This window comes from Cygnus atratus, chromosome 1, assembly GCF_013377495.2.
Source record: "Cygnus atratus isolate AKBS03 ecotype Queensland, Australia chromosome 1, CAtr_DNAZoo_HiC_assembly, whole genome shotgun sequence".
Lineage (NCBI taxonomy): Eukaryota > Metazoa > Chordata > Aves > Anseriformes > Anatidae > Cygnus > Cygnus atratus.
In genome coordinates this window covers 70,380,537-70,402,182 of record NC_066362.1, presented here as the reverse complement: position 1 = coordinate 70,402,182, position 21,646 = coordinate 70,380,537, and the positions used below count along the sequence as shown (strand labels likewise).

Below are 21,646 nucleotides of genomic sequence, written 5' to 3'. Positions count from 1 at the left end.
AGCCATGTGTGGCATGCCAAGGCTAGGAAAGCCTTGGGTCACGGTGCCTTCCCTTTGCTGCTCAGGAAGGTTCCTTAGGCTAAGAATACTCTGCAGGGTTGAGTCCACTCACTTTCTATTGCTGGAGTTGTGCAAAGAAGTCCGAATCTGCTTTCTAGTCTGGTTTATTATTTGGAGAGTAGCATGGAGCTGGAGAGAGGGTTGGACAGAAAGCACACAATTTATTAATAGCATCAGCAACTACTTCCATCTGGAGCCACCCTGCTCTGAGCTCATTCTAACAGCAGTGCCAGCTGGTGAACCTCTCACCTTATTCATATGTCATTGACCCCTACTGCTCACAGTCAGGTAGCTCTGCCAAGCTGCAGTCTGCAGCTGGCTTTTCACAGGATGCTTCCAATCGGCTGCCTTCTGAGGAAGAGGAGTCAGTGAGGGTTTCTGCAGAAGGCTATGCCATCCCTTCCTCTATTCATTTTGCTCAGGCTACCCAAGAATGTGAGGGAGAGACAGTATCTGATGTTTTTTTTCCTGGGGTGGGAGTGGAACAGGAACTACCTGACATTTTAGGACAGCTGAGCTGGCTCCATTACCACACACACACATGCGCACACACACAAACACACACAAGAAAAGAAAAAAAAAAAAAGTCAGTTTACACTCCGGTTCTCTCTTCTCTCTTCAGCATCCTCATTTAATTTCCATTCCAGGACAGTAGGACAGAATACTTCTCAAGTTATTCCTTCTGCCTTGGCATTGAGTAAGGTGTAGAGAACTGTTCTGGAAACTACCGTTCCTAGGTTTGGGCAGAAGGTGAAGATCTGAAGCAAATGTGTAGTGGAGGCAAAGGACAGAATTCTTTGGGCGTGGCAGACTTACCATTAATTCCTGTGGGGATCCTGGGGCCAGAGATCACTTGCTATGAATTTGCAGGAGTTGGCAAAACTAAATGTCACAAGTGAGCTAGTGGGAGTTAAAAACTGAACATGCACAAAACCCGCTGTTATTGTTTTCTGTTTCAAAGAAACTAAATCTTGCCATTTTGTGTGGCAGCAGGGTGCTTACTCATAGTTCTTGGATGCCTGAGGCTGACCATGAGGCACTAAGTATGCATGAGTGCAATAAGAATATTGGAATAATCACTCTCCCTCAGCTGCCTTACTCCATTCAGAGCTGTCTGGGAGACAATTCTTCATCTGGCATAACTGAATTTTGGGCTGAATGAGATATGCTCCACTCAGTATAGGAAAAATGAGTGAAGTGCTTTCAGTGGACTGCTGGGATATCAGCAAACTTCCCATGCCACTGAAAAGTATGAAGATATCCATAATGAAGGGTTTTGGAGAGTGAGATAAAAGCAATGAAAGATCTGAATAGTGGATATGCATCTAGTTGCGCTTCTGTCCTTTGATCTGTGATTCCAAGTACTAGCCTCCTCTGCGTGTTTTCATATGTGTCTTTATTATCAACAACATTTAGCTGGTCCATAGCACTCAACTAGTTAGGCAGTAACAGCAAGTCCATACTAAAGCCTTCTGTTCAGATGCACTCTGAGTGCAAGAGAGAGATCAGGTCTAAAATTACTTGACTTTTGGTATGATTTCTCTTCTAGAAATATTTAAGCAGTCTGATTTGGTCAGGTGAATGTGTCTTTTCATTTTGCTTAGTTTTAACAGGCTACGCATCTTTCCTCAGAGCTATCTGGGTTAGCGTCTGTGTTGCTTCAGAGGAGGCAGAGCAGGTCCTCAGGGTACGATGGCACTATAGAACAGACACTGTGGCTCAGTAAGGGCTCATATGTTGTGCCTGCAATGTGTTGTAACCAGCTGCATTCCTGGAATGTTATTTTCTTAGCTGAAGACCAGTATATAAAGCTGGAGGAAAATTCTTCAGGAAAGTGTCATAGGAGAATATGCATCAGTCAGTAAAAGCAGAATTACGGAAAAGTAAAAGATCCTGTTGTAACAGATTAAGTACCTATCAAGTGACAACAGCAGTTTATTTTCCTCGAGCAAAATTAGTGGATATACTTAGACATAATCCTACCCTCAAGTGTTTTAATTCTGATGACATTTTTTATTAAGGAGAGTTGGCAAAATGGAAAAGTACACACTCTAATGGAAACAATATCATAAATTTGACAGCATTTCTACAAGGTAGGTTGACACCTAAATTAACTAAGAAGGTTTGAAGCAAGACAGAAAAAAATAAAATGAAAGGAAAGAAAACAATTTGCTATGAGACAGTGTTTTTATTGTTTGATAAGTGGTTTGCAGTCTGTTTTCACAGCAAATGAGATACAAAGGGTAAGAGAATTTGATCTTGTTTGTTTTCTTCTACTTTCCTAGTCTTCTGACTGACTAATTAAGAAAGCTCCAGGCCCAGTTGAGAACTAATACCCACTTCTGATTTCTCTTTGCCTCCCTGTTTTACCTGAAAATGTACTCTGTTAAACTCACAGCTCACCCTATAAACTTGAAACAAAACAAAACAAAAACAAATAAACAACAACAACAACAACAAAGAATGCAATGGGTTCAAGCTTCCACGCATTCTGGCCTCTTGGTCTTTTTACTGTAAGTACTGCTTATCTGTACAGGATGGAGAATATGATGTTGCACTTATTATTTATTCCTTGCAGCTGACCAAAATTGTATCTGTCTTCTTATATGAAATGCCACTATAACCATACTTGTTTGTATATCTTAATTTCATTTTTAAGGTGATAATTTTCTTCCTAATCTATTATTTTCAGATTATTATAATCATTCAGGAGGCTAATGAAGCCTACAATGTGTTTCTATGGGATTTCCTGTCTATTTTCTCAATCTAAGCAAAACCAAAGTCGTGTAACTCCAGAAGCACCTAAGGGAAAAAGGCATGCTTTGAAGAAGCACAGTTCTTTTTGTGCTTGGTCTTCTTGTGCCATTCTCCTGGTGGAGAATGTGTTAATTTTGTACTAGTCCACACTACTAGCATATTACTCTGCAGCCCTCTATGCAGAATCTTTCATACTGTAAAGAAAGTTGCTTATGTGCAGACTGAATTTTTGGTTCATCATCAGTCAATTAGGCAATGTTATATTTCAAGCCTATGAATTTAATAAAACGAGAGACTTCCAGACTGGAGGTCATTCTGGAGAGCTCCACTTAAGCTTCTGAAATGTCATTTTCCTTCTCTAGGACCTTGAGACCTTCTTTTCATGTACTGTAGTGTGCAAGAAGTAGGATTTAATCCTCTGTCTTAAAGGAAGGGTAAGCCATATGGAAGAACTAGAGAAGGACATGCATTCACAAAAAGAAAAAAAAAAAGGCACAACCATGGTGGTTGGAATGAAGTTCTTTCAGGTTTGCTCTTGATATTCAGACTTTCAGTCTCCTTCTTTCAAAAACTACATGACAGGTAGACCAAGATGGTATAGTTTTGGGGTGATGAATATACGGTTCAAACCGTCTACATAAGAAATAACAGAAAACATCTCTGGTATCTCTGTCAGCATGTCTAATAGTTTGAGACAGTCCGGAAGACATTTCATAAAACAAACTTCCATGGCTCATTGCTTTAGGTTGATTACTCATATTTTCCCTTTGTAGTAATGCTTTTCTAAGTGCGTTTCATTCAACACAGTATTTCTCTGGCAACAAATGGCAGTTCATTGTTGAATAGCTAACATTGCTTTGATGATTTTATTACTTCAGTGCCCATTTACATAGCAGAATCCTCTACAGGACTAAGACAGGCCATTCCATATGTCAACATTTTCAGAAGGCTGAGCTTTAAAAGTGCACAGCTTTCAACATCAGAAAGATAAGTGCTTCATCCTATGAAAGTGTTTGAGGTTCAAGAAAGGTTCTTGTACAGTGACTAGGCCAAGGAAAACTAAAAGACCATGTAAAACATTTTCACACTCACGTGCAAAGACACCTTGGGACGGCTAGGAACTGTCCACTTAGGGCACTTGTGTGTGTTGGTACAGAATGATTTAACAGAAGTTTAAATCTTTTCTTTTTTTTTTTTTTAATGTCCCAGCTGACAGTCCCAACCTATAGGCTACCATCAATACTGAAGTTATTTGGTCAGCCTCTTGTGTGTTTCTCTGGTGTCTCATTTCAATGTGATCATTTGTTTATTCATTTCCAGGCCCTCTAATCTCTGACAAACAGAAAAAGAAAAAACAAAAAGAAAAAAGAAAAAAAATTCTATGTTGACTTTTTTTTTTCTTTTCAAAGAAAACAAGCTTTACCAAGCTTTAAAACAGAGTAATTTTAACCTGTTTTGGGCTACCGCCAGCCTCTAAACTTTACATAAATTCCATTCAAAATTTAGGAGTGATTTCTTGATACAAGGTTATTTTAAAATAACATGTTCCAATTAAGAACTCTGTTTTCATGGAACTCATATTTTTAACATTAAAATGCATGGCAAAAAGAATACTGCTGAATGTTTGTGTTTTTCTACAGACATCTAAGAGGTTGCCATCCTAACCAGAGTAAAGAATAAGCAGGAGATGTAATCAAGAACTTGACATGATTCTAAAGTTTTAAACTACCATTGCAATGCTCCTGCTTAACAGAATAGGTCCAGGTATACTGATTATTGTGAATGCTGATTTGCCTCTGAAAGAAAAATATTTTTATGATAGTATTCTTTTTTTGGTTTTGATAGAGAGAGAAAACTTCTGGATTTCAGCTGTTGTTTAAAGTGGTAAGACCTCCAAAATAGCACTGTGCTCCTACTAACCTTCCCTCCCCAGGAATAAGGAGTAGGCCACTTCAGAAAACCTGGCCTCACATATCTCATTCTTTCTCGCATCCATCTAAGATGGTGGAACCTCAGGCCTAATCTCCATGGTCTGAGATCCAGCATCATAAACCAAAGAACATCCTTGTGATTAGGCGCTCTTTGTTACTAGGCCAGCTCTTATTCCACAGGATGAGAGCTGACTGGGTTACAATTAACTGGGCACTTCTGTTTACCTTAACATGCTGCTTCAACATGGTAAAATGTAGACTGCCTTTAGGGCACTTGAAAGGCAATATACTTTAAAGCAGCATCTAATCAACCAGTGGAATTTGTTGCTGTGGGACATGGAGGCAAACAGTTTGAGAGTCTGGGTAGGATTAAGCGCTTGAATGGGAATAATACCTGCAGTTAACTTGTGAGGTTAAAGTATTATGAGGTTTATCAGTTCTTTTGCTTCTGGGCATAAACTGCCATCTCAGGCTTGTGAAAGAACTAGTTTCTGCTCCTGCTTATTGCTCCAAGCCATTTGTGGGATGCTTTCAAAAGGTGTGAGGCACCCGAACAAGCTGGTGCCAGAGAGGAGGACAGCAAACAAGAATGGCCAACAGCTCTGTTGTTGGACAGGCGTGCTGTGCTCATTTTGATCCTCATGGCTCTAAAGGATTCCTTAGTCCATGTGGGAGGCAAACAGCACAGCCAGTGGGCTGCTTTATATTAAATCTTGTTGGCAGAAAACTGTCAAGGCTGCAAGTGATTTATTGTCCTGTCGTTGCATGGCCATTTTTCCATACAAAATAGAACCTCTTGATTATGTATGCATCTTCTGCCACATGAGTATGTAAAAATAAATGAAATCCTGTCACCATTTGCTCTGAGGTCGTGCTTATCTGCACATTCTCTTTTTGTTTCTTTTGGTAAAGAAAAGCTAGAAAAAGGTGGTTTAAACATTCTTCCTTTTTTTTTTTTTTTTAACTTCTTCGATAATGTTTCTTCACAGACAGAGATTATACATATGCATGTTATGGCTAGAAGTAAATGCACAGGCATTAACTACAGCAGCAGGTGTTTGGGGGATTGTTCACCTCTAGAATATTTGCACAACACCATTTAAACAATTAGCTGTTTGCCCTCAGGGACTGGGATTTATAAAATAGAACACATTGCAGCAAGAGTGGTTCTGACTCAAAATGGCACTGGTTACACGAGTTGTTTTTTTTGTTTGTTTGTTTTCAGACTTGAAGTTTAAGATTAAAACTTTAAATGTCTCGTTGTACCAAAGCAGAACTTTGTATTTAGATTGCAAAGCTATGTTTAGGCTGCAGCAGAGCAGAGAGACAATACTACTGTTAAAGATGTTAAAAAAACAGGGCTATGAGAGTCTCTCCAGGCAGAGACACAGTGCCTTCAGACAGGCATGCAGGAGAATCTGATGGTGCTATATCATGGATTATTTTTTTTAAAAAGGAGAACATTCTGACTGCTTTGAATGATTAATATAGCCACAAGTATTACAGAGAGCTCTAGCTGAACCCAAACAAAAGCAACCAATGCTTTTTTCCCAGTGGCTTCAAGGAACCAGTCAATGTGTTAGATATGCTGATCTCAAAGCCCAGGATAAAGGGTCAGGGAACCTAATTTAAAGGCTTTAATTTCCAAGCTTCTGCAAATGTCCATACTCCATTTGCAGCTTTATTCTTAAAAGAGGCAAGGTGTTGGAGATGCCATGATATATGATTTATCTATCCTATTGATCTGTGTGTCTGTGTAAGGATAGTAGGTTTTAACATGCATACTAGTGGATTAGTGAGTGGAGGTAGCTGAACAGGCATTAGCTATCTGCATGGCAACTGCTGTCTGTAAATTTAATATATGGATCTACATACAGACCTTATCAATCCCTTGAGTGGCCATCCCTTTAAGACTCTGTGTGCTGAGATGTGTTGAGCAACTGGACAGACTACTACTAGGTTACTAAAGGATAGTAATTCCCTCACATTACAAGCTCTGTTACAGGGGTCAGTGCCTTAAGTGCACCAAAAACCCTTAGTTGCCCTGACCAGCCTTACCCACTGCCTCCATCCATGCAACCTCAGCCTACTGGCCCACAAGCTCCATTAAGCTCAGTCCTTGGCCTCCAGATTGCCTGAGTGATGTTGTAGATGGACCTATCTGTTGCTGTCCTGAGCTGCTGACTGAATTTCCAGGATGGACACCAGGCCTGTGTTGTAGTCCTGTTTCCAGTCCTGTCTCCAATCTGAGCTATGTTATTGGTAGTCTCATCTCTGGCTCTTGCTCTAGCTCTGTTTCCACAGACTGTGTTATGCAGTAAACATGGAATAATCCAAAGTACATTTGGCATTTATCTATTGCTTTGGGGATATTACCTGGCATAGTCAAAGTCAGAGAGGAAGGGAGAGAGAATTGCAGCTGTGATGATGTGCTGCTTAATGTAGTGTAGACTAATTTACTCATTGTGAACCACCCAATAACATCTAACTTCATTGTGCCTATTCCTCTAGTCCAGACTTGAAGGTAAAAAATGTCCTGATTCCAGCTCTGTGCCAGAAGGGCAGTTTATAAACCCTTCTTAGACAATGTACAAACTCCTTCTTCCTTCCTGTGAAACCTCCTGGGGCTTAGCACGTGTCAGGGTGGTGGAGAAGAGGAGGGAGAAGAGGAGGAAGGGTGAGACGAGCAAACATCCATTGCCAGCCATACCCAATGGAGAAAAAGACTGTGATGGTAAATGAAGCGTTTTATGGTAGAAAGGAAATGCCTTCATCCCATGAGCTGTGGCTGCTTACAAGCGCCCTGGCCAGGGTTCTGGCTACCTGAGGAGGAAAGAGTAGGTCCCTGACTGTATTCGACCAGATGAGAAGTCTGCAAGCTGGGAGGGGTAGTCCCTGGTGGATGTAAAGTACTTACAGGTGCTTCCTGCTGCCTGGCTTGAGCTCTAAGTTAGGAGGCAGGAGAACTGTGAGCAGATGATGTAGTTGTGTCTGGAAGTTTTCAGGTGGCAGATCACCCCTTAGAGACTGTCACAGTGAGAGCTCTGGAAGATAGGGAACTGGGTGGCTGTAACAGGCTGTATTTTTCTACTTTTTTTTTTTTAAAAAAAAAAAAAGGACATAGGCAAGGATTTTTTGCTGTCTTTGTTGGTGGAATTTCTGATCATTGTCTTTGCATGTTGTCTGAAACACACTTTGAGTATTATCTTGAAATTAAACTCTTTCTGCATTCATTTGGAGGTGTGCCCAGGGGGGTTGACTAAAAATTATACAGGAAAGATCTGTGTCATGATAACTCTTATGAAGTCCAAAGAAAAAGAGGCTTATACCACATGTAGAAATATTTATAAGCAGAAGTCTAACCCTTTTGCAAGGAAGAACATTTTTCTCTCAGCCATCAGGTTTTTTTTTTCTCAGTTTTATTCTTCATTCTATTTATAGCCTTCTCTAGTTTAATTTTTCTTGGCCATCAGACAAGTAAGCAAGCCTCTCTGCTGATCTTAAGGTGGAGTTTGTTTATACATACACAAGATCTGTAATTATATAGCAGTGTGATTCCCCACAAAACACCCCGTAGTCTCCACTCCTCAGACTCACGTAGGACTGCTTTTCTGCAAGGCCAAGCACTCTTTTGGAGTTTCTAGACAAAGCTAGTTTGTGTATATATGATTTTCCCTCCTGTCTCTTACCATTGAGGGAAGAGTTCCCTAAAGAAAAGAAAAGAAAAGAAAAGAAAAGAAAAGAAAAGAAAAGAAAAGAAAAGAAAAGAAAAGAAAAGAAAAGAAAAGAAAAGAAAAGAAAAGAAAAGAAAAGAAAAGAAAAGAAAAGAAGGAAAGAAAAGAAGAAAAGAGAAAAGAGGAGAGGAGAGGAGAGGAGAGGAGAGGAGAGGAGAGGAGAGGAGAGGAGAGGAGAGGAGAGGAGAGGAGAGGAGAGGAGAGGAGAGGAGAAGAGAAGAGAAGAGAAGAGAAGAGAAGAGAAGAGAAGAGAAGAGAAGAGAAGAGAAGAGAAGAGAAGAGAAGAGAAGAGAAGAGAAGAGAAAAAAAGGAAAGGAAAGGAAAGGAAAGGAAAGGAAAGGAAAGGAAAGGAAAGGAAAGGAAAGGAAAGGAAAGGAAAGGAAAGGAAAGGAAAGGAAAGGAAAGGAAAGGAAAGGAAAGGAAAGGAAAGGAAAGGAAAGGAAAGGAAAGGAAAGGAAAGGAAAGGAAAGGAAAGGAAGGGAAAGGAAGGGAAAGGAAGGGAAAGGAAAGGAAAGGAAAGGAAAGGAAAGGAAAGGAAAGGAAAGGAAAGGAAAGGAAAGGAAAGGAAAGGAAAGGAAAGGAAAGGAAAGGAAAGGAAAGGAAAGGAAAGGAAAGGAAAGGAAAGGAAAGGAAAGGAAAGGAAAGGAAAGGAAGGGAAAGGAAAGGAAGGGAAAGGAAAGGAAGGGAAAGGAAGGGAAAAGAAAAAAAGAAAAGAAAAGGAAGAGAAAAGGAAGAGAAGTAGAAAAAAAGAAGACAGGGCAACTGGGAAATCTTAGACTAAAGGATAGATCACATTTCAAAACATTATAATCTAAAAATAACAACTCTGATTTCCCCTTCCCTCTCTCTCTCCCCCACGCCACTTCTTACCAATGTAATTCATTTTCTCTAAAGAAAATTTTCATCCTGGGAATATATGAGTTATGTAATACTTCAGTGAGATTAATTGTATTTGCAAGACATAGTTATGATTTAGAAAAGTGGGAGCAGGGATAAGAGCAAGCCTGAGAGTCTTGTGACTTGTGCAACATAATGTAATACTGTACGTACACACACGTGTGTGGTAACAGGAGTAATAAGGCTAAACCTCATGTCCATTTCAGTTTGTGTCAGGACTCAGATATTTTTAAGGATTGTCACATTAATTATGAAATAATTTGGCTTTGTGGACTTAATTTAGCTCTAAAAGGACAGTTCCCAGTGAATTTTTTGTGTCAACTATCCTTGTATGTAGATCAGAGTTTTTCACTTGTGTGATTCTTTTTTTTTTTTTTTTTTTTAACTTTCATTGGTGTTTTCAAAAGCAAAAAAGAATTTTGCACCTTTTTGAGTGCCACTCTCCTGCAGGTAAAGAATGTAACAGCTTGTGAGAGTGTAGCTAGAGCCAATAATAATTTGACTGACATGTCTTGGCACTGAAATGCCTATTAAAACTCAGGCTGTCCTTTCAAGATGGAGATTTTAATGCTGGGCATTTGTTTGAGCAGAAAATTCACTCCCCTTATAAATCCAAAGGGCCTACATCAATGCTTATTTCAGGGTTTAGGTTGAAGGTAGATTCGTAGAAGGATGTAATATTTCTATTGATTATAGAATAAATCCTTCATTGTCATGAAGTTTCCAAGCTATGGAAGTTTCTAAGCCCAGTATATGCTGCAAACATGTTTCCGTATGTAACACACTGTACTTTTCCATACAGGATCCCAAAGATGCCTTGGAAAAACACAGAGGACAGTAAACTATGATAACCTGGTAACAGTTTTAGGAAAAAAATATGTTTACTCCTGAGAATTTATAGGAAATATAGCAATTCTTAATAGGGGTTAACTGTGGATTCTAGGAATAACAAAGTTCAGCACAGGAAAAAATGTCTTCAGATATTTGATGGGCATGATTTAAATGAAAAATAAGCCAGGTCTATTCAGAAGATTTTGACAATATTTGTAATCTTATTTCACAGAAAGGCAACTTCGTTGATTTTGTGTAAGATATGCGCGCTTTTAAAGCCAGTTCCAGAGTAAAATCAGTGATATTCTTTCCATGGACTTGAGAGAGTTCCAGTAGGTGGGAGGTTAGCTCTCCTACCTACACTGCCAGTAACCAGAAGAGGTTTTTTAAAGAGCTGTTTATTACATGGTATAGTAGAACAAAATTTTTCAATACAACCCCCTGTCTCCTGTAGCTTGTAGTGCTAACACAGGTTTGTGGTGCCTGCTGGAATCTGCCTAGATTTTAAGGAAGAATTTTAGATACACTGTATATTTTTTGTTTGTTTCTCTCTTTACACACAATGCAATAAAAGCATACGTTAGCATTTAGAAAAGTCTGCATGTGTGACATTTGTTTGACATAGACTCCCGTGTTGATTTTTCACAGAATTAAAGACACTTTGTCACAGAAGGTGCTGTACATGTGTGTAGGTGAACATATGTATGTAGGTACAGCTGTTGTAAAGAGACTTGATATCCCAAGTACTCTATTTTAATATCTTATCTTGGGTGATGAGATGCTGGAGAGCAGCCCCGCAGAGAGGGATCTGGGGGTTGTGGTTGATAGCAAGCTGAATATGAGCCAACAGTGTGCCCTGGCAGCCAGGAGGGCCAACTGTATCCTGGGGTGCATCAAGCACAGCATTGCTAGTCGGTCGAGGGAAGTGATTGTCCCGCTGTACTCTGCGCTGGTGCGGCCTCACCTCGAGTACTGTGTGCAGTTCTGGGCACCACAGTACAAAAAGGACATTGAACTGTTGGGGAGTGTCCAGAGGAGGGCTACAAAGATGGTGAAGTGCCTAGAGGGGAAGATGTACGAGGAGTGGCTGAGGTCACTTGGCCTGTTCAGCCTGGAAAAGAGGAGGCTGAGGGGAGACCTCATCGCGGTCTACAGCTTCCTCATGAGGGGGAGTGAAGGGGCAGGCGCCGATCTATTCTCTTTAGTGACCGGTGATGGGACCCATGGGAATGGTGTCAAGCTGTGTCAGGGGAAGTTCAGGCTGGACATAAGGAAGAGGTTCTTCACTGAGAGGGTTGTTGCACACTGGAACAGGCTCCCCAGGGAAGTAGTCACAGCACCAAACCTGTCGGCGTTTAAGAAGCATTTGGACTGTGCACTTAGTCACATGGTCTGAATTCTTGGGTAGACCTCTGTGGTGCCAGGAGTTGGACTCAATGATACTTATGGGTCCCTTCCGACTCAGGATATTGTATGATTCTATGATTAATGATCTCATTATCTGCCCTGTGCTTTTTACATGTAAGTGAACATGTGAAAGTGAAAGTTTACATGTGTAAGTGAAAGTAAGTGTAAGTTTACATGTGTAAGTGAAAGTTTACATGTAAGTGTACATGTAAGTGTACATGTAAGTGAACATGCTTTTTACATGTAAGTGAACATCATCATCTTAATGGTGAATCTTGAGGTTTCTGCAAGTGCTTTCAAATCCAATATCATTGAGGATGAATAAATCTCTTCCTGACATCTATACCACCACCGTGCTTTTTTCAAAACCCAGACGTGTAGAAATTTGGGGTGACAGTTTGCTTTACTGGAGCACTTTATTACAAACCTCTTGAAACAGATGAAATGTCACTATGGAGAACAGTCAGGTCATTCTATATGTCAAAAAAATTGGTACCACCCTCACAGCTGTGCAAAGGCTTTTATTTACCTCTTTGCTGAGAAGTCAAATGCAGACATTATTTAGGAGAATCCACTTTTTGGAACTGAGCTGAGCTGGATAAGTTTGCTGCATCCCTGGGCTTCTTGAATAGACAACTGGGTTACAAGATTCTCAAGAGTCTGATACAGAGAAGGAAGCGAGGCAACTAACTGCTTCTAGCAGCATCTGCAGAAGGACCCCAGGGAGCCCGAGTACATGGAACGGGGTGGTAAAATGGCTGCCACTGGTATCAAAGTCTTATGACATGGGGGCTTCTCATAGATCCTCCTTGGAGCCTACTAAGGACTTTGCTTGTCACAAAGGGAGATACAATTGGGGTGGTTATAATGCTGAGATATAAATGGTCAGGCATGAAAGAAAGCACAGACAAAACTCTTTGAACAACAAACCTAGCTTTTCAACAGTCTCCCAGTTTGTCAAAACCCACGTTTATGGAGCAGACGAGCAATTGTTCCCCCACGGCAGCCTACAGGAGCAGCAGTAGCCACATGCAAGCTACCTCACTGCTCTGCAGTTTGCAGTGCTGTAGAACAGCTACATGAAGCACAGTGAAAGAGTCTGTGTGATTTCCATGAATTTGATTAATCTTTCATGTAATTTTAGTTCTAGTTGCACTTGGGCATTTCTGCATATTTGTGCCACAAGCAAAAATCAATTTCTCCTAAAGCAATATTAACTCTTGAAATTCATTGCATCTCAGCAAGCCTACCTAGAGGAAAATATTAGCTTACTTTTCCTTTCCACCACACAATCTAATAAAGATTTACCATCAGGTATGTATACTGTACACTGTGCAGATTTATTTAGATTAGAAGTCTTGTTAGAGACTATGCTGTAGACATGTAGTTTTGAAACTACTTCTTTGAATGAATAAAAAGTGCATTTATACAAGGAAAGGAGGAAAATATAATGAAAGTTAAGGTGAATTCAGGTAAAAAAGGTATGCCACAGATGATGTGAATCTTACTATTTCTTCTAATGAAGTCAGCCTATATTGCTTCTAAAACAACCTCAGCTTCAGGCTGTTTTGTCCTTGTGGAAGTCAGTGGGTTCTCAAGCTCATTCACCCCATACTGTAGATATAGTGGTCCTTCTGATACTCCTTTAACAGTTTCATAGGGTAGGTGAGAATATATTCTGAGGTATGTTTTCAGGAAAGGTGCTAGAAATCCATTTGCATAATGTCCTACTGCATTTGTGGTAAGAGCACTTTTTTTTCCATTCGTTCCAGTGTTCTGCTATTCCACAGATGTGTTGGGAACCATCTCTGAGGTTTCATCAGTGTGAATGAGGACAAAACTTGGGCTTCATCATCCTTGAAACTCTGGGTACCTCTAATTTAACTTTACAGCAGAGTAGAAGTTGTGTGATTCTGCAGCCAGCAGTGCTGTGAGAACTATACCTCATTTGCTTCAGGTACAAAAGGGTGAGGACATCCACGTGTGGCTGACTGCAGTATCGAAGACCGTAACTGAACAGGTCAGACTGGGCTGTGTTTACAGTCAGGGTCAAGTCAGTATGGTTAGTGGTGCCTAAGGCATCATCTACCCCATCTGAAGGTAGACAACTAAAATGTGTCTCTAAACTTCCCACTTTCTAACTATTAAGGGAGCACAGGGTGACTCTTTTGGCTATGGAAAGAAATCCACTGTGCAAAGATTGAAAGAGAGGGTGGAAAAGCCCCACATAAACTCTGCTGCTTTAGTAAGCACAGTGAATGTAAATTGCAAAATTCAACTTCTATGTCTGTCCCTAATATAGAACATATACTGGCAAAAATAGAGTTGATAGCATTTATTGTGACAGCTGATGCTGATGATTTGACTTCTTCTATTAAATAGATGACTCATCTACAATTTGTTTTTAGATTGTCTAGATTATGTGTATTTAAAGCCCTTTGGGGATTTTAATTTTGCATTCCATCTGTGACAGCAAAAATGGTAGGCATGTTGAGCATATGAAGAAGGAAAAAGGAAAACAGAAGGTTTCCCAGATTCTGTGAAACAGAGCCACATGCCCTAAGAAGCCTAGCGACACAGATATATAAACTCTTCTTCACCTTCTTTTCTAAAGCAGCAGTAGGAACCTGCAGGTGGCTTTTCTGGTACTGCTACTGAGATAGAAGCAGCTACACAGTGAGAATGTTGGGGTTACTCTAACTTTCTGAAAAAAAGAGTGAGGAAAAAGACTATAGTTTCTATTAGGATTGGGTGGTGGAGGAAGATTTCTTCAAAGCACCCTAATTTCAGGGTTAGAAAATCATGGTGAAACTCACCAAATGACAGCCAGCATTCAAACCTTTATCTTTGCTTAAACACCTGTTGGTTATTCAGGCACGAACTATATCCTGGGTGCAGAGTTCTCCTCTGCATTACTTCTGTGGTTTCAAACATTTCACCTTTCCCACAGCAGCATATGCTAGTGAATGGAGCACATCTCTCCACTGTCTCTTCAGAGATGTAACTCTCTTTAGGAAAGAAAAAAAAAAAAAAAAAACACTGAACCTTCTTTCTTCCACACTAAAAGACCTTTGTCCCAAACCACACATGTAGATTTTAAACAGAAAATAATATGAAAGCACAGTGCTTCCTTTATAGCAGACCTTATGTGCCTTATGCAGCTTTCTGAGTTCCTGTGTCCATGGATTTATGATGTGCTCTACACTTTCCACATTCTCAGTGTTGTTTTCCCACATTTGAAGGAGAAATGATCAAGAGATTTGTGCTGGAGTGAAATTTATTCTGTCTTAAGCTGTGTAAAGGTTCCAAATTCACCACAGCATGGAAAATAGAAATGCTTTAAGCATCTTGGGCCTTTCCCAGGCATGCAGACACCGTACCTTCTGTAGAAATGAACATTACATTCTTGTAATTACGGTTCTTGTCAGAACTGCTTTTGCCTTTAATAGATCAGGTAAATATGAACTGAGCATATGCCCAGGGGGGTCATTTCTGCATGAGAAGATAGCCCCCAACCCAATGAGATGTTACACTTCTCTGAAAAGTGGGGAGCTTGAGTGAGCTTTCTGGACACTCTGGGTTAATTGCAGAGGCGGACCATCAGGGCTCCAAGGGGATCCCTTGTCTGGGAGAAGAGAGCTGTGATTTAATATTTAAAAAAATGTTTTGAAAAAATATTTTAGGACTGTGGTAAATGGGGTCACACTGGCCAGTTTCCTCTGTGTGTGCTAGAAATCTATGAGTGACCATCAGGGCTCAGGCACTGAAGACACTGTCCCACTCTGCAGATACCGTGGTAAAGCCCCCTTTTCTACAGCACTCACTAATAGCAGCACTGCCAGACTCACCTCTATACTGCTTAGCAGGGAACCACCTCACTGCCTCCTCAGTAACTTTGAGTATTTCTTGGAAATGTTGGTCATTGCAGGCACAGTTCAGTACCCCACATTGAGGAATACTCTAATTCTGCTAACATTTCTCAGTGGTTTGCCAACTGCCTTTTCCACGGGACAAACAAAATAAAACAAAAACGACTTAAGTGCAAGTAAGGAATTAATTCCCTCTTACTCAACTAACAAAACAGAAATACAGAAATAAAAAAAAAAAAAAAACACACACACTTAAAATTGTTTCTGTAGGTTACCTACTAACCAGCAAAAAAGCTCTCAAGACACTTGTGTAGCTCAGATCAATCCTTACTCTAGATTCCTGGGCATTGCTTATATAGAAAGGAATTGAGAGTCAATAAAGAACTTCTCCTTATATATCTGTTTGCTCCTTAAGCAAGTAGTTTCAGCTTCAAAGAGCTTTTGTAATTCATAACTTAATTAGGATGCCAATTTTTAACAGTGCTATTAAAGGATTACTGACCTCCCTGCCTAATTTTAGAAATATTGATATCTTTTTGGCATGAGTAGGTAGATCTGTTTTCTGATCAGAGAATAAACATAACTTGTTAATGACTGTGCTAGTGCTTAACAGGCTACAGATCTATTTATAGTTATGAAGGAAATCTTCCTGCCTGGAATTGTCAAGCATACACCAGTGTTAAAACATTTGTGTATACACAACAGCCTGTAATTTAAAGAAACAAATACATTGATAAACAGGGTTCATTCTCTTTTCTCGGTTTGTGTAATATGCACAATTATTTACTAACCCCCTAATATGATCAATAATCAATCAAATCTGCGGTGATAAGTGGTCTGGGGAATAAATATACCTTATTTTGGCTTGGAGGGATACTGTGTTTTGCAGCCTAATGTGTTCCCCATTCTATTCCTTTTCCTTTTTGTTATTCTACAGGGGTTTTTAGACTACAGCCACTGACAGCTGCAGTGAAAAGCATTCTGCTCAATAAAATCTAGCCAGATAGTGGGCAAGTGCTAGGTAAGTGCCTCTCTAGCTACAAACTGCATGGTCAAAGGTGAAGCTTCCTTGATATACCTATCAGCAGAACTATGGAGGACAGAATAATTTCCTGAGTATATGGAGCCTGAAGATATCAGCTATTAATTTTTTGAAATTTTCTTCTAACATATTAAAACTGTTTAGATACTGAAAAAACAACAACAACAAAAAACACTTTATTTCAAATATTGGTTTACATTAAGTCAGATGGTGATCGTGTTAACTGATAAATATTTCTTACTGTGTCTCCCTGAATCTTAATGTTTCCCTAAAACAAAAACAAAAGCTGAAAATCCGACCATGATAGAGTATTAATTCAAGGCCTCTACAGTCCACTTGTATCCCACTGAAGCACTGGGCTTCCAGCTCTTATCTTAATGAAACAGCTCATAGTGTCAAAGAAAAAAAGCCACAATGTTGTGAACCTTGGTTACTTTGATCCATTCTAAGTATTGAGCTGTACCATGCCATCCTAGAATTGTCAGTCAATGTAGGCTCTGCTCTAGCACTTTCAAAGTGAGTAGCAGTATATTTCTCTTTCCCGATCTCCTGCTTCCAAAGCCAGCAGAAGCTGCAGAGACAGCATATTTGGCTCCCTCAGGAAGGATGTTAGTGCTTTGTTTGGTTTGAATCTCTCACCTCACCCTCTAGCCAATGAACAATCATCATGGGCAGACTCTGAAGGGAATTTTCTCGAGGTCTCCTTGAAGGAAAGATGATGCCAGTGAACTGGCAGTGGGGATAGTCATGCCTCAGAAACCAACATGGCTCTTCCACACCTACCCACAAAAAAAATAATAATATGAATGGTAAAATTAGGGTTGGAAACAAATAGTGCAATGCTATGACCACAAGTACAGCACAGAAGAAAGCCAGAGAAACTGGCATGGTAACAAAATATGCTGGAACCTGAGCAGAAGAGAGACCTTGAAACAACTTAGGAAGGTAAGATCAACTGGAAAAATAGTGGTGCCTTATCAGTTATTCTAGTACCTTGCAGTAGATGGCACTGTGGAATTCCCATGGGCCAGTAGTTTAAGAGACTGAAGCAGAAGTAATTTAAAAATCTTTCTTTCCCTCTTCAAGGGATGGGATCAAGAACATTAAAAGTAAAAAATAACGTAATACAATAGAATCTGCCCAAATGGATAAATAGAAATATGTACCTTAACTCAAAGAAATAAAAATAATAAAAACAAAGGGGAGTAGTTTCTGCCCTAAAAGCAGAAACTGAATAGGAAACAGGGTTTTTTGTCTATCAGATAGGCACTAAAGACACCGCATAAGTCTCAGTGATTTGTACATGGAATAGAAAACAAATGTATTGTAATGTATTGTATTGACCAAAAAATAAATAATACATTCAGAATGCAGCATAAGAAAAGAAGAACTTTCCTATGTTTTGACTAATGATTCTTGAATGGCAGAGGCAGGCATTCCATAGCCTACTCCATGACCAGTTTTCAGCTCCACCACAGTGCTACAGTCCTGGGCCATTGCGACTTTGGATCCCAAGGAAACACTACCTGCAAAGAAGTAGGTCTTTCCAAAGCATGTGTCCAATGTAGGTATCTAAGACAGAACTAGTAGCACTACCAGTTGAAGACCTCACTTTTAGTGAAATTTGACTTCATAGAATTGCAATAATTTGAACTGATATCTTCCACACCAAAGGTCTGCCTCAATGCACATGATTATTTCTGAGTTTTATTGTATCTACAGTGACTAGTAGATACATAGAATAAAGACCCTGTATTAGGCTGACTTTTTCATAATACCCAATGCCCTACCAAATATCTTATTTTGGTATGTCATTGTAATTATTCCTCTTACAAATGTTCCTTTGTATGCATGAATGCTATACTTGTTTATGCAAATCAAGGACACGTAATTGCCCTGGCATTTCTGAAAACAGAATGCAGAATTGCAAAGAAGAATTTTAATTTACTCTGTGTAATCAACTTGGCTTTCGAGGCCTATACCACAAACTATCTACAATGTCCGTAGAATCTTTTTTGCAGCTTGATTTTTTGATTGACGTGATTTTTCCCAACTTGTGTTTATGAAAATAAAATGTGCCAGTAAAAAATAAAATAAAATCAAAATAAAAAATCTCACTGTGTTTCTAACTGGTCTGAGATCAGAGATGATACATTCAATAGTGGAGAACATAATCTCTACCCCAAGGAACTTGGCATGTTACAGCAGACACAACTCTTGTATGTACTAATGCATATTAGGATTCCACCTCTGACAAAATAGGAGAGCTTTGTGTGGAAGATTTAAGGCCTTTTTTTATCATTCTTATGATAAATTAATTAATTATTTTTGAAAGACCTTTCAGAGTATGAGTTTTTAAAAGAATTTAGTTGGTCAAGCTTACTCCAGCTCTCCAGCTCCTGTAATTGTTCTTCTAACATGGAATGTAAAGAAGAAACAATAGACCTTAAGACTGATTAGCAAAACAAAACAAAACAAAACGAACAAACAACAACAACAAAAAAACAGTATCTCTTTGCAAAACTCATCTTCTACTTGAACAAGTGCAGTTGGAAAAGGATGAATAGACTGATCATTGCTTTTTAAGGAAACCATCATCTGTCTGTCTGAAATCTCTCTCCATGCTGTAATAGCTATTAACAGCATCTCTTACTGTAAACACTATTTTTCCATCTTTATTTCTCATTTATATATTTTGTATATATAGAAGATCTATTGTATAATTAGCTCTAGTGTATCCTGAGATACTCAACCGCTTTTCTGTACTGGTTATGTGACAAGGCAACTGACGGAGGGATAGAAAGATTTCTTTCTCCTTATTCCTTTTTATTTATTTATTTATTTATAAAGGAATGTTACACCACATGACCAAGGGCAACTCCTTTGGCAAGTTTGGTTATGCTTTCTGAATATTTATTTAGTATCATTGTTTAGTACTGAATTCTTTGATTAAATTTCAGTGGCAGTAACTTCAAGAAAAAATTACACAGCTTCAAAAAGTGTGTGGGCAAATTCATGGAAGAAAAATCTAAGCTAAATAAGGCTATTAAATACAAAACCAGAAAGTCCCCAAACTGCAAATTGCTGGAAGTTGGAAGAGTGTTCCAAGGAAGTATCACTGCATCTTTTGCTTATAATTTTCCCTGGGCATCTGCTTTTGGCCAGTGTTGGAGACAGGATACTGAGCCAGACAGATCTTTGGTCTGACTCAGTACTGTTACAATTTTATGGAAGTGTCATGAGAGAGACATGACAAATGCTGGGATGCAGGTGAAGAAGTGCTTTTCTGTTATAAATAATTCACTCTTCTTTTCTTTTCTCTTCTTCTTCCTTTTTCTCTTTTCTTTTCTTTTTTTCTTTTCTGTAATTAATATGCTGTATTTTGCTGTGAGAAGCCATTTAGCTTCAGTCATTGTTTTGCCAGAGCTGGCCTTTGCAAATTCAGCCTAACTGCAAATGTTGTGGGGAAAGAGAAATCTTTCTATCCCTGGAGGAATTAAAGCTCTCAGTGAGAATTCTGGTCTGATCCTTTGTGTAACCACAGTGTTGCTGCTGAGCTCCTGCTCTCTATTAGCCTCCCATGCAGTCTAGGGTTTAACTTGGCAGAACTCAGGGTTTTCAGAGAAATTGGTTCAGCTCTTTAACCATCACGTTTACCAGCCCACATGCAAAATCCCTGAATATCAAAAGTCACGGATACTTTGAAAGCACATGAAAATCTATGACTCACATGACAGCTGTGACAAAAATGCAGTCTTTCTTATTGTCCTTTTGTTTATGGTCTTTTAGCCAATTTCTGGTCTGACAGTATAGAAGTTCAAGGTGATTTTCAAGGAAATCAGTAAGGCTCTAGAACAATATGTTGAATTATTTGCTAAAATTGAGATACATTTTTCACTGTGTTCACATGTGTAGCTCTTTTTAAATATGGAATAATAATAATAATAAATGCCTGAAAATGTTTGTATTAATATTTATTGCATTTATTTGTATCTTTAAATTCTTTTTGCATGTGTGTTGGTATTTAGAACCTTTTTTTTTTTCTTTTAAAGACGTTAGTATGAATGCCAACCACTGTTAAAAGAGAGAAGACTTTGATCAATTGTGTGGTGGTGAATTAAAAGAAAACTGCAAAAGCTGTTAACATTTGTCAAAAGTTTGAAAATATTTCACTTAGGACAGATTCTGCAATCATAGATTTTGACATCCTACCAGTTATTATCCAGTTATTGAATGATTACTTTAGTTTGACACGTCTATGTGGTCAAAAGGGGTATCTCTGCCTTTCTCCCCTCCATTGCACCCTTGGCCACCCCCTTTTTTTTTTTGCTGCCTCTCCTGTATTGGCAGGACCACTGCTCTTTAGCCTGACCTTTCTATCACATGGCCACATAACCTCTAGCAGTGGAATGATAGTGGCAAGAAGAAGCAGCTGAACATGTTCAGGACCATACCTCTTGTGCAGAACAGACCAGTCTAATTGAAGTCAGCATGTCACCATGGCTTGAGTCCTTGGCTCTCCCATCAAGGATTGTGAGCTGAATGGTTTATCTGGGTTGTTTCTATTTCATCGGACTGTGGCTGAGCAAGTTTACACAGGGCAAGAGGCAGTCTTTGAAATACACATGGGAACCAGCCTTATAGGACCTGTGTTAAACTGAGATTGAAGCTGAAGTCTCCAATTTCCCCCCCAGACAGAAGGCAGCTGTGGAATATACGGAACACAACCATACTGTGCTTCTGCAGTGTTACCACCATCCAAAGAAGCAATTCACTGATATCTGCAGTCAATTAAACACTTAAATAGATGCCAAGGGGAGACCCAAAGCATTGTTTGGACAATAATCCAAGCCTGAAAAGGCCAGTTGCAGCTGTAATCTGGAAAGGGGCTGAAGGCAAACAGTGAAGGCCTCTCATGCAATCTTCTGTGGGCACACACTGTACTAAGAGGCCACAGCTGTGGGCCATCACCTTCTCTCTTCTATTCTCCCCCACTTCTGCTCACAGTTAATGCTCACCAGGGAATCAAAAGGGGCAAAGGCCTCTCAGCAGGTTTATCAGCTGCAGCAAATCCAAGATCATCTCTCACACAGCAGTCTGTGAGGAAGAAGAGGCCTG

General features: G+C 39.5%; 1 long non-coding RNA gene across 1 annotated transcript; it reads left to right on the top strand.

The window, feature by feature from the left end:
* Positions 1-746: 746 nt before the first annotated feature.
* On the top strand, positions 747-18,924 carry LOC118250136 (uncharacterized). The gene is made up of 3 exons (XR_004779308.2): positions 747-2,153; positions 13,390-13,637; positions 16,424-18,924. It is a non-coding gene; the product is annotated as an uncharacterized LOC118250136 (long non-coding RNA).
* Positions 18,925-21,646: the final 2,722 nt, after the last annotated feature.